At 40.5% G+C, this 13,800-nt stretch overlaps 1 protein-coding gene across 1 annotated transcript in view; it reads left to right on the forward strand.

Annotated features, from left to right (window-relative positions):
* Nucleotides 1-13,254: 13,254 nt before the first annotated feature.
* Nucleotides 13,255-13,800, forward strand: part of grik4 (glutamate receptor, ionotropic, kainate 4) — a 125,202-nt gene continuing 124,656 nt past the window's right edge. Inside the window, exon 1 of the mRNA XM_073029805.1 lies at nt 13,255-13,447. The gene's annotated coding sequence lies outside the window, so the exon portion shown is untranslated. The remainder of the gene's footprint in view (nt 13,448-13,800) is intronic.

The following is a 13,800-nucleotide window of genomic DNA, read 5'->3' on the forward strand; positions in this document are numbered from 1 at the left end:
ATGTTTACTGTAAAACAGGTTTAATCTTTTACTCTGTCATGGAACTTAATTGTCAATATATTAAAACTAAACAATGCATTTTTCCCAGTACCAAATCTCAGTGTATAGAGGATTACAAAACAGGATCATACCGCATCCATTCAATAAATAAATTTGTCAACCAAGACTTCAATATTAGAAACACAGCTTACAGGAAACTGATTTCCTCCATTTATATTTCTATATCTCAGGCAGTTGTATTGTTCATCTCTTAAACATACAAATTCACAGTAAAACTAGGTTTCTACCTCGGCTACTTTAAAAAGAAGATGCATCTGTAGAAGACAAACAGACACATTAATTTAAATGCTCTCCCTGTTGTAACAATCATTTCACGGCACAAGCTTATTCCAACAGGGACTTTAATCACAACTTGCATTTGCACATAGAAATCTCATTTGCTTTATAAAAAGATGCTGATCATTCCTCTGTCTGACAGTATGCACAAGTAATCAGAAGCACAATAAAGGAAACCAACCATCAGTCAGTTTGCTTAATCAGACTAATTACAACAGATCTTGTGTTTTACAGTCCGGAAGTTAAGATATTTAAATTTAAACGATACCTGCGATAAAAATCTCTTTTCACATTTAATTCACAAAAGACGAAGTCATGCAAGCTCTTTTTTCTGTGATAATTCAATGAAGGACATGATTACAGGATGTACATTTTTCAAAATATGGCAACTGTCCAGCTTCATGGATTTATTATCTTCACACAAAGCATATAACTTAGAAATTTCCCTGAAAATAAGTTGTTTCATGCAAGAGGTTTTTATAACTTCTTCCACACATAATGGAGATAGATTATAAGTCATTCTGCTCATTGATTGAGAAATCCTATTTTAATTCCACTAATTAAGTGTAATTAAATATTCAACTTGCTGAATCTGTTTCAGTATTAAGTTCATCCTATATGAACAAGGTACTGTAACAGAAAGCTGGGTGTATAGGCATATCTCCACCCCGAACCCACAATAAATTCACTCACCTCAACACTGAACTGATTCCACAACCTATAGACTCACTTTCAAGAATTCTACAACTCATGTTCTCAGTGTTAGTTATTTGATTATTATTTTTTTTGTATTTGCACAGTTTGTCTTCTTTTGCATTTTGGTTGTCAGTCTTTATTTGCGTGTAATTTTTCATTCATTCTATTGTAGAAATCGTAGAAGTCATAGAACACGACAGCACAGAAACAAGCCTGTCTGTGCTGAGCCATTAACCTCCCTACCCCCATCGACTCGCACCAAGACCAGAGCTCTCCATGCCTCTCCCATCCATGTACCTATCCAAACTTCTCTTAAATGTTGAAATTGAGCTCGCACCCAGCACTTGCACTGGCAGCTCGATCCATGCTCTCATCACCCTTGAGTGAAGAAGTTCCCCCTCATGTTCCCCTTACACATTTCACCTTTCACCCTTAACCCATGATCTCTAGTTGTAGTCTCATCCTACCTCAGTGAAAAAAGCCTAATTGCATTTACCCTATCTATACCCCTCATAATTTTGTATACTTCTATCAAATCTCTCCTCAATCTTCTATATTTCAAGGAATAGTCCTAACCTTATAACAGAGGTCCTCCAGTCCCAGCAACATCCTTGTAAATTTTCTCTGTATTCTTTCAATCATATTTACATCTTCCTTGTATGTAGGTGACCAAAGCTGTTCATAATATTCCAAATTAAGCCTCACCAAGGTCTTATGCAATTTCAACGTAACATCTCAATTCCTGTATTTAATAGCAAACATGAGGAAATCTGCAGATGCTGGAAATTCAAACAACACACACAAAATGCTGGTGGAACACAGCAGGCCAGGCAGCATCTATAAGTGCTTCCACCAGCATTTTGTGTGTCCTGTATTTAATACTTTGATTTATGAAGGCCAATACACCAAAAGCTTTCTTTATGACCCTATCTACCTGTGACACCACAAGGAATTATGGATCTGTATTCCCAGTTCCCTCCGTTCTACCACACTCCTCAGTGCCCTAACACTCACTGTGTAAGACCCACCCTGGTTTGTCCTCCCAAAGTGCAACACCTCACACTTGTTCACACTAAGTTCCATCTGCCATTTTTCAGCCCATTTCGCCAGCTGGTCCAGATCCCACTGTAAGCTTTGATAGTCTTCCTCACTGTCCACTATACCCTCAATCTTGGTGTCATCTGCAAATTTGCTGATCCAATTTACCACCTTATCATTCATGTTGTTCATATGGATGACAAACAACAATGGACCCAGCACCAATGACTGCGCACAACATTGGTCACAGGCCTCCAGTCAGAGAGGCCTCCCCCAAAGCCAATGTCTAAGCCAATTTACTACCCCATCTTGAATGCCAAGTGACTCAACCTTCTTGAACAATCTCCCATGTGGGACCTTGTCAAAGGCCTTGCTGAAGTCCATATAGACAACACCCACTGCCTTGCCCTCCTGGTAACTTCCTCGAAAAACTCTATCTGATTTATTAGACATGACTTATCATGCATAAAGCCATGGTGACGATCCAAATACTTATATATCCAGTCATTTAAAATAGCTTCCAATAACTTTCCTACAACTGATGACAGGCTTACCGGCCTGTAATTTCCTTGATTAAACAATGCAACAATATTGGCTATCCTCCAATCCTCCAGCGCTTCATCTGTGGCTAAGGACATTTTATATCTCTCTGCTAGAGCCCCTGAAATTTCTGCACTCACTCCCTCCCCACAGAGTCCAAGGGAAAACCTTGTAAGGCCCTGGGGGTTTATCTATCTTGTTTTGCCTCAAGACAGCTAACCTCTCCTCCTCTGTAATCTGTACAGGGTCCATGACCTCGCCACTGCATTTTCTCAGGTCTGTAGAGTCCATCTGCTTTCCGAGTAAATACAGATGAAAAAAAAAACATTTGAGACCTCTCCCATCTCTTTCAGCTCCATGCATAGATTACCAAAGGACCAATTTTGTCCCTTGCTATCCATTTCTTTAATATATCTGTAGGAGCTGTTAGGATTCTCCTTCATCTTGTCTGCCAGAGCAACCTCATGTCTTCTTTTAGCCCTCCTGATTTCCTTCTTAACTGTTCTCTTGTATTTCTTATACTCCTCAAGTACCTCATTTGTTCCTACCTGCTATGCATCTCCTTCTTTTTCTTAACCCAAGCCTCAATATCTCTTGAAAATCAAGGTTCCCTAAACCTGTTATCCTTGTCTTTTATTCTGACAAGGAACGTACAAACTCTTTACTCTCAAAATTTCACTTTTGAAGGCCTCCCACTTACCAAGTACACCTTCTCCAGAAAGCAGCCTGTCCTAATTGACACCTGCCAGATCCTTTATGATACCATCAAAGTTTGCCTTTCTCCAATTTAGAATCTCAGCCCGAGGACCAGACCTATTTTCTCCCATAATTACCTTGAAACTAATGGCATTATAATCACTAGATGCAAAATGCTCCCCCATGCAAACTTCTGTCTTATTTCCTAACAGGAGATCTAGTATCACACTCTCTCTAGTTGGGACCTCTATGTATTGATTAAGGAAACTTTCCTGAACACATTTGACAAATTCTTTCTTATCCAACCCTTTTGAAGTATGGGAGTCCCAGTCAATATGTGGAAAGTTAAAATCGCCTACTAGCACAAGTTTATGTTTCTTGCAACAGTCTGCAATCTCTCTATAAATATGCTCCTCAATATCCCACAGGCTGGTGGGTGGTCTATAGTATAATCCCATCAATGTGGTTATACATTTCTTGTTCCTCAGTTCTACACACAATGCCTCATTAGATGAGCTCTCTCTATTTCAAAGTTCAAAGCTCAAAGAAAATTTATTATCAAACTACATATATGTCACCATATACAAACCTGAGATTTATTTTCTTGTGGGCATACTCAGTAAATTCAAGAACCATAATAGAATCAATGAAAGACCGCACCCAGCATGGCAGATAAATAACCAGTGTGCAAAAGACATCAAACTGTGCTAATACAAAAGACTAAAGAAATAATAACAATAAATAAATAAGCAATAAATATCAAGAACATGAGATGAAGAGTCCTTAACAGTGAGGCCATGGGTTATGGGAACAGTTCTGCGATGGGATGAGTGAAGTTGAGTGAAGTTATCCCCACTGGTTCAAGAGCCTGATGATTGAGGGGTAATAACTGTCCCTGAACCTGGTGGTGTGAGTCCTGAGGCTCCTGTACCTTCTTCCTTATGGCTGCAGTGAGGGGTGGTGGGAATCTCTGACGATGGATGCTGCTTTCCTACAACAGCATTTCATGTAGATATGCTCAATGGTGGGGAGAGCTTTATCTGTGATGGACTGAGCCATATTCACTAATTTTTGTAGGATTTTCCATTCAAGGGCATTAGTGTTTCCATACCAGGACATCAATATACTCTCCATCAATATACACTCTATAGAAGTGCCAGATCATTGCAAACTTCTAAGGAAGTAGAGGTGTTGTTGTGCTTTCTTCATAATTGAACTTATGCTGGGCCCAGGACAGATCCTCTGAAATTATAACAGTGAGGAGTTTAAAGTTGCTGACCCTCTCTGCCTCTGATCCCCCCATAAGGACTGGCTCGTGGATCTCCCATTTCCTCCTCCTTGACCTTGCTGACATTGAGTGAGAGACTGTTATTGTGACACCACTCAGCTCAATTTTCAGTCTCCCTCCTATATGCTGATTCATCACCGCCTGATTCATCCAATGACAGTGGTATTGTCAGCAAACTTCAGTATGGCATTGGAGCAGGGGGCTAAGCACACAGCCTGTGGTTCACCTGTGCAGATTGATGTGTAGTCTGTCCTGACTGAGCATTGCCAACACGTTTTCCCTGACTAGTAATAGCACCCCTCTCCTTTAATCCCTCCCACCCTGTTGTGTCTAAAACAATGGAACCCTGGAACATTGAGGTGTCAGTCCTGACCCTCCTGCAACCAAATCTCGCTGATGGCCTTAATGTCATAAATCCACATGCTGATCCATCCATCTGCCTTCCCTGCAATATTCCTTGCATTGAAATATATGCATGTCAGAATATTAGTCCCACCGTGCTCAACCTTTCGATTCCTGACGTTGTATGTAGGTCTAACAACATCTTTCTCCACAACCACTCCACTATTTGTTCTGGCACTCTGGTTCCTATCCCCCTACAACTCAAGTTTAAGCTTCCCCACCCCTACCCTGTAGAGCACGAGCAAACCTTCCTGCGAGGATATTAGTCTCCCTACAGTTCGGGTGTGAACTGTCCCTTCTGTAAAGGTCCCACCTTTGCTAGAAAAAAGCCCAATGATTCAATAAATCTGGAGCCTTCCCTCCTGCTCCATCTCTTTAGCCATGTGTTAAACTGTATGATCTTCCTATTTCTGGCCTCACAAGCACGTGGTATCAGTAGCAATCCTGAGATCACAACCCTGGAGGTCCTGCCTTTAACTTAGCACCTAACTCCCTGAACTCACTTTGCAGAACCTCGTTACTCTTCCTACCCATGACATAGGTACCTATGCGGATCACGACCTCTGGCTGCTCACTCATAAGAATGCTATGGATTAGATCCAACATGTTCCTGACTCTGGCACCCAGGAGGCAACAACGCATCTGGGAATCTCATTCTCATCAACAGAATCTCCTTTCTGTTCCCCTAACCAATGAATCCCCTATCACCACAGCTTGCCTCTTTACCTCCTTCCCTTCTGAGCCTCATATCCAGACTCAGAGCCAGAAACCTGCTTGCTGTAGCTTCTCTCTGGTAGATCATTACCCGCCCCCAACAGTATCCAAAGCAGTATACTTATTATGGAGGGGAATGTCCACAGAGTGCTCTGCATTGGCTACCTAGCCCCTTTCCCTCTCCTGACAGTCACCATGTACCTGCCTCCTGCAACTGCCTGCCTGTTGCTCCTATCTATCATCTCTTCATCTTCCTGTTTGAGGCAACGAACATCGAGCTGCTGCTCCATTTCCTTAACGCGGTCTCTGAAGAGCTGTAGCTTGGTGAACTTTGTGCAAGTGTAGTTATCAGGAAGACTGGAGGTCTCCCAAAGTTCCCACATCTCACACACGGAACGTACCACTAACTCTGGACCCATCCTCAGCGCACTAGCTATGAACTAACAGGAAATAAAACCTTACTGGAAACTTACTTAGAGTCTGCGTCTGTGCTTGTCCAAGCCTGTTGAGCCAAAGCCGGACCAGTCTAGCACTGTATTGCTTTGTTCTATTGTTAATGATACCTCCAAGAAAATGAATCACAGGGTTGTATATGGTGACATATATGTACTTCGATAATAAATTTACTTTGAACTTTGAACTCAGGAGTTGGATGGAATAGTCTCCACTTGCCTAAGTGTCTCTCCAGCACAAGAAGCAACCCACCTGACTGTCACAGGATGCACTACACTAAGCATTCACTTGCTTCACCACCGGTATACTGCATGACAAATTACCTTGCCGTGGTTAGATGAACTGCACCTTCCAAAACTGTGAAATCTCCCATTTTGACGGACAAGGGCAGCATACACCACTACTACAAACAAGCCATGTATTAACACGATCTTTAAATAGATAATTTCCTTCAGCATGCCTGAGTCTAAATTCTAAAACTCTGACCAACAGCGCTGTGGGATTACCTTCACAAGAATGTAGCAGTTTAAGAATGTTCAACACAACCTTCAGGAGGGTACATAGAAAAGAAAAATGAATGATGCCCTTGACAGCAACGCCCTCACCCTGTAAAGAAGAAAAGCATTTCCAATGAATAAATGTTTTCAATGAAATCCATGATTTTATATGCCAAATTAATATCTCGTTAGCAATTTAAAATAAGCAAATGTTCAATTTAATTAGTTCAGTCACAACTTTTGTGATAACCACTTTGATCAGCTAGTTTCAAATTTTATTGGATAGTTAGATGTTTCAAGGAAACATTCTAAAATTTATCTGCAGTGTGTTTTATAAAGTAATAATTATTTAATATGGAATTGTTCTGAATGTGACAGAACATTTTTTAATCTGTGGCTTGCAATTGTTTTATTATTGTCATATGTACTGAAAAACTTTCTGTTGCATGCCACCCGTACAGATTATTTCAAACTTCCATACATCAAAGTTGTACAAAGGGAAAAGCAATAATAAATGCAGAATATAGAGCTACATTTGTAGAGAGAGTGCAGTGCAGGCAGACAATAAAGTACTAGGGCCATGATAAGGTAGATTGTGATGTCAAGAGTTCATCTTCATCATACCAAAACATCATTGAAAGGTCTACGAGTAGCTGAATAGAAGCAATCCTTGAGCCTGGCAGTGCTTAATTTCAAGCTTTTGGCTCTTCTGCTTGATGGAAGGGGGAAGAAGATAGAATAATTGGAGTGGGAGAGGTTTTTGATTATGATGGCTGTTTTCCCAGGGCAGTGGGAAGCGTAGAAAGAGTCCATGGAGGAAAAGCTGTTAAAGGCATTTTTCAAATCTACTGTCTGCATCAACAGTGACAAATACTCCAGAAGGCAGATTGTACAATGTTTTTTTCTGTGTGAACAATACTCTTTACAGACTCTCAATGTTAAATATAAATTAAAGAAATAAATAAAGCAAAAAATGCCCATACATCTAACAGATAAAATTTTGCAAAATTAAGATGTTCATCTCTCGGCATTTCTATTTCCACTCGTTTGAACAATCCATGGTTCAACTTAATTAGTAATCTATCAAAACAATATTTTTCTTGTCTCAAGTTCTACTTTTTATATTATGGAGATATTGAATTAGGAATAATATTATTTTTTAAAACTGCACATGAAAAAATTCTCTTCCCCCACCCCACCATACCCCCACACCAATATCAAGAAGACCCCACCTCCAATCCTTTTCCCATTAGTCACCCCTTTCTGATTGCCCCCAGTATCTTCCAGGTGTTGTTTCCATCAACATTGCATACTGACCAAACAGCAGTTCTATCGTTGCATGGGTGGGAGTCCTAGTCTTGAAATTTTAGCTTTGGTTGCACGTACCTGCAGTCATACCCGAGTTCAGCAATGGCTGCTTGCATATTCATTAAATCAGGTTAGATCAACTGATTCAAATTAACAATATCCAGCATTTTAAACACTGCTTTTTGAAAATAGATTTTTTGAAAAACGTTTTGCTAGTTTCCCACAGGGGCAGATGCATCTGCTCTCTCATAACTAACCACCATGAATGTGTTCAAAATGTTTATGGAAGCCAGGAACCATCATGTGGTGTCTCTTTGTTCCATTCTATTGCCTTCTTGGGTGTGTTTGTCTCTCATCAGAGAGGAAGGAGCAGGATCCCATTATTCCTAAGGACATGTTTTACCTCTTGAAGGGAAATGTTTCCATGTTGGTGCTTGATGTCTTCAAATCCTCCTCAAAGCAACACTCCATTCCTCCTCTAAACCATCAATGTTCCTGGCTCATTACTCCTGACTTGCCACACTTCCAAAATCTATTTTCTGATCTTTGATTTTCAGAGAAATTATCTTGATAAGTTATTTGGATATACACCCAATGGCCACTCTGTTAGGTACACCTGGGCTTCTAGTTTCAAGCAGGCAGTTGGCCAGTTTCCACAGAAAGTTTCACCCCTTCCCTCTCTCTGATGCAGGGTCTTGGCCCGAAACATTGACAATTCCTTTCTCCCACAGATGCTTCCTGACCCATCGAGTTCTGACAACAGAATGTTTGATGGCTTAGATCCAGCATGTACTGTCCCTTGTGTCTCCAGTTAATTTGTTTCACTAGCTTTATTGATTTGTGTAGCTGCATTACAGAATAAGTTTGCATTCCTATCCAATTTAAAGATTTTACAAGCAATGTCTGATCTTCATGTATTTCCCATTAAGATGTACCATTTCAAAATATCTGTGTTAAAATTCATATGCCTATAATTCCTCACAATTATTGACATCTTTGTGTTAAATGCATATTGCTTATGTAAATCATGAACGTCCATAAACCCAGAGAAAACCAGAAAAAGGTGGAAGCAATCCACTACTCAAGCAGCATCTGTGGGCATTGTTTTGAGTTAAGGACTCTTCATCAGAACTGGGAAAGTGAAAAGACAACCCCAGTGTTTTATGTTGCACAGAGGAGGAGCAGTGGTGACAGAGAGCATGGGGGAATGTCTATGTTAGGATGCAGACCAAAGTTGTCAAAGTAATACTTTTTTTATAAACCATCATATAGAGACAGAAGAAGGGGAAAAAACACAACTTGGACAGAAAAGTACAGGCACTTTTGTAGAAAAAGTGAGAAAAAACTGATTGCTTAAAATTTCTCGATTCACTATTGAGTCTTGGGGGCTGTAGATGCTATCAGAATAGCATCATAAATGTCGTGGACATAAATAGAAATGAATTTGATAAAGGGTGAACGGACAATCAGAAAAGAAAGAAGTAAGTTCTACAGGTTAAGAGTAGACTGTGTCAGAACAGTCCTGCTCATGGATTTTGGGGAGAAGGCAGAAGCAAGACTGAGAGAATGTCAGTGGTGGAGGGTGGGTGGTTCAGTAAGGCTGAAAGCTGTGGGAGGGAGATCTCACAAGGAACTGATGTCAACGACAGTCTAGGGGACAATGACCTAATGTTCAGTGGTGGGCCCATAATCCAATGAGGAGATGTCTCTGAACTAGTGTTCACCTTCTGTGAGATTGACTTTGATCAATTGTCCCAACAGTGATCCCTGTGGAAATCTGCTTCTCACCTTTGCCAGGCAAATTAGTTAGTGAATCTTCTCTCCATTTACTATTATTCTGCTGTCCATCTTCTATAAATGTTCCAACATTAACCATATTTAAGAAATGATATTAAATACCTTTTGGAAATCCAAATAATAAATATTGCCCTTATTTGACTTTTCCAGTTGTTTTAAGAGTTTAATAAAGTTAGTCAAGCATGACACCGCCTTTTGAAATCCACACTGATTACTTTATTATGTATTCTGTTTCTAGAGACATACTATCAATTTTTTGATTAAGGTCTATTATGTTTCACATCACTGACATTAAACTAATTTGTCTATCATTCTCAGAGCTTGTTCTATCTCACTTTTTGAATATGTAGTTAACATTAGCTGCCAGCCAGTACTCTGGCACCATTCCCTTTTACAACCAATTTTGGTATATATAAATATATACTGCATATAAAACGATAACTCTGCTTTTTAAATAAATCATTTGTTAGAATCAAGACCAGCATCTATTACTGAATTGTAGTTGCTCATGTAGGTGGCAATGAGCCTTCCTGAACTACTGTAGTCCTACAAACGAAGGTACTCCTGTAATGGAGATGGAGTGTGAGTTCCAGCTTGACTAGGGACAAATCTCCCAATGTACACACTAGTCCCCGTATACTTGTGACATAGACCTGGTCGTATCCACATCGAACAGCCAATGATGAACAGCCTGTCTAGTTTTGTTCCCTGTCTGTTTCAATTAACTTGTTATTGGGTGGCTTACTTTCAGAAGTAACTTAAAAGCCAACCACATCTGGGCCAGACTTGGTCAGATCAGCAGATTTCTTCCCCTGAAGGACATATGGGCATCAATACTGATGACCAGTTTTTTTGATTTTGGTTCCAAATTATTAACGGGATTTAAATATCGTAGTTGGCACAATGGGATTTGATTTCAGGGCCCTTAATTGTTAGGTCAACCTTCTGACCTTATTTGCGCTCAGCTTCAAGCAGTCTATCACAACCGCAAAAAGCAACACTTACGAAAAAAATTGCTGTCCAGTGTTACTAGCCCCAAACGTTCTCATTTATATTTTAAATCTTTCCATGACTTTACCTGGCTCCATATATCCGCCATCATACTGACCTCCTGCAGCCCAGTAACCCTTCAAGGGAGCTGCTCTCCTCCAGTTCTGGCTTCTGATTCCTGTGCAATTGTGCTTGATGATTGGCATAAACATGGTGAGTGGAAGAGCTGATTCGACTGTATGCTGAGCAAATCTATGACAATTCTGCCTCTACTGATGGCCTATAGTGCTTCAGTGGTGCCCAGTACTGAGCTGCCAGAGCTGTTCTGAGCCTATCCCATTCAGTTCAATTACAGTGCCATATACATCATGCAAGCTCCACATGCTCTGTATGGCTATTTCTATTTTCCACTTCTTTACTTTAATTTTAGATTTAGATATAATAGCTATTTTCATACCTCATTATGATCTTGCATTTTATTATTTATCTGCACTGCACTTCTTCAGTAGTTTTTACACTTCATTCTGCATTGTTATTGCTTTACCTTATTCTAGCTCAGTGCACTGTGTAATGATCTGATCTGTATGAACAGTATGAAAGACAAGCTTTTCACTCTATCTTGGTACATGTGACAACAATAAACCAATACCAATACCAATATTTTACTTCAGATCGAGATTAAATTTTGATTTAGCTTGATCTGAAATTAATTTACAGGTAATTAGATTTGTTTTTTATTTACTTCATTTCATTATTTAATTCATTTATTTATTATTTATATATTTCAGATTTTGATATAATAAAATTTGCATCATTTCACCACCTAATTAATTAATAACTCATATCTAGGGGATTAAAATTAATTCAAATTTTGACATATATTAAACCCTTGGATTAATTATATAATAAATCAAACACTTTTCCTGAGAAAGGTCCTGGTTTAATTACTCTAACAGATACCATTTTTGTTGAAATTCAAATCTCACATTTTGTTCTTTTTGGTTTTCAATTACACTATGGTGCTGAGTAGTTTTTTTGCTGTCTGTTACATCTTTTTATATTGCTTTCCTCTATTTAAGTTCTGGCTTTGCTCAATGATATGCTGCACAGCTGTACTTGTATATACCTCTGAGTATTGTTCTCACTGCTTAAGTAGTCTCTGATTGACAGATTTCCATATTTCTTTCTCCATTCCATGCTCCAACTGTACTTGGAGTTTATGTCATAACAATGGCCCAAATTGCTAGTAATCTGTTTTGTGTGTGTAATATCAACAGTAGTGTAATGTCAACTGTATTTCCAAGAGTGCAGTCTTCATGGTACAGCTTGGCTGAGCACCCGCTATCTATGTCTTGGCACACCAGAGCCCATGTTAGGCAAAGATTGTAGGATTCAAATTACAGTACAATTCATTAGACCTCAGGCTGAGATGACAACACACTGATTTCAATCAGAGATGAATTTTAATGGATGGCTAATATTAATTAAGAACAATTACTGCTGTCATTTGGCAAGATGCAGAGCAACATCCAGAACAGCAGTTGGCCAAGCCACCTTCTCTGTTTTTAGTGATGTGTGTAGATATGTGACTTCTTCACACAGATGCTGGTTTGTGCAATTTACACAATTTGCTGACCCAAACTTCAACTGCTCCTGAGTAATAACAAGTGCACCGTGTTCTTCATCAACTGCTGTGTGCTAAACGCGGAGAGCCTTGGTTCTTACAGCAGCCTCGGTTCGATCACTAACCTGTTGGACCCCGCACATCCTCATGCCCACTCTCCTGGCCTCGTGTGTGCCTTGTCTGACCCTTGCACTGACCCAGATCCCGCCCCAGCGCCCACATCTCAAATAGCTTCTGTAAGTGCCAAAACAACCTCTCTGGAACCTATTCACGGACGCCGTCATCGACTCTCCCTCTCAGCGATGTACATAAACCCTTTCGTGTGCGAAATCTTTCCACTTCTCCAAAGAGCTTGTGCATCCTCGTCAGCGGCCACACGTCCTTAGACATGTCTCTTCAACCTGTTAACCCTGACCCAACTCACTTAGACCCTCCCCGTCATCTCCCTTACCCTGCGCACCTTCCCCTTCTCACCGCCCCCCCCCCCTCCTTCACCATCCTGTTTTCTCTCCAGACCACGAAGTACAGAGTCCTCCACCAGCAACCCCCCTCCCCCTCAGGTCTTCACTGCAGCCTTAACGCCGCCGCGCGCTTCAGTATGATGACTCTCAATGTGAACATGGCCTTTCCGCTTGGTGATGTGTCATAGCTCTCCGCTCGGGTCCATTGGACCGGCAGAGCCAGCTGCTCCGTGTCTTTCCCAGGCATGGCTTTAGGGGCAGTATTTCCTTTAGTTTTGACGCCTATGCCGCTTGAATCCTAATTTGACTCTTGGCGCGGTTTAGGCAGAATGTTAACCCTGGGTTATAGCCGCTCGCATTTGCCTCAATTCCACTCTGTGTATATACGTTTACTAAATTTTGAACGTCGCCGCCGGTTGAATATTTTGTGCAAACTGCGGTTCGACGTTTGATTTTTGAGTGCCGATGACAGACTGATTTCCCTCAATTCGATTCCAGGGCGCAAGAGCGGAAGAAAACATTGGAATTACTATTAACTCTTTGCAACATTCATTAACCGTTTGATCCAAGTTTTCTGAAAGGGATCGATGTTCTGTTGAGACTGTTGGTGAGTGGATTTGTTTCTTACTGCGGAACGCGTTACTTGCTGCCTTTTCGGGGACTTGTCTCAGTCTAGGTTACCTTTGAATGAATTGATAAGGAATCTACTAGTGAGGCCGGGACTTTGCTGTTCATTTCGTTTGAAAAATACAAGGATATCTGCAATTTGCAATTTTCGGGTACTTCAAACCTAACTGCTAATAATCCGTTTTTAATAGGCAGTAGACAGTGCGCGCAGCATCATTCCGCTAAACTGATAAATTACACCGAGATCACTAATTTTTGCACATTGCATTTGGTTGGCCGGTTGATGGTCCTTCCGCTGGTTGTAATCTGGACTGAGTATTCACTGGGTATAAT

The sequence above is a fragment of the Hemitrygon akajei genome, chromosome 26 (assembly GCF_048418815.1).
Source record: "Hemitrygon akajei chromosome 26, sHemAka1.3, whole genome shotgun sequence".
Taxonomy (NCBI): domain Eukaryota; kingdom Metazoa; phylum Chordata; class Chondrichthyes; order Myliobatiformes; family Dasyatidae; genus Hemitrygon; species Hemitrygon akajei.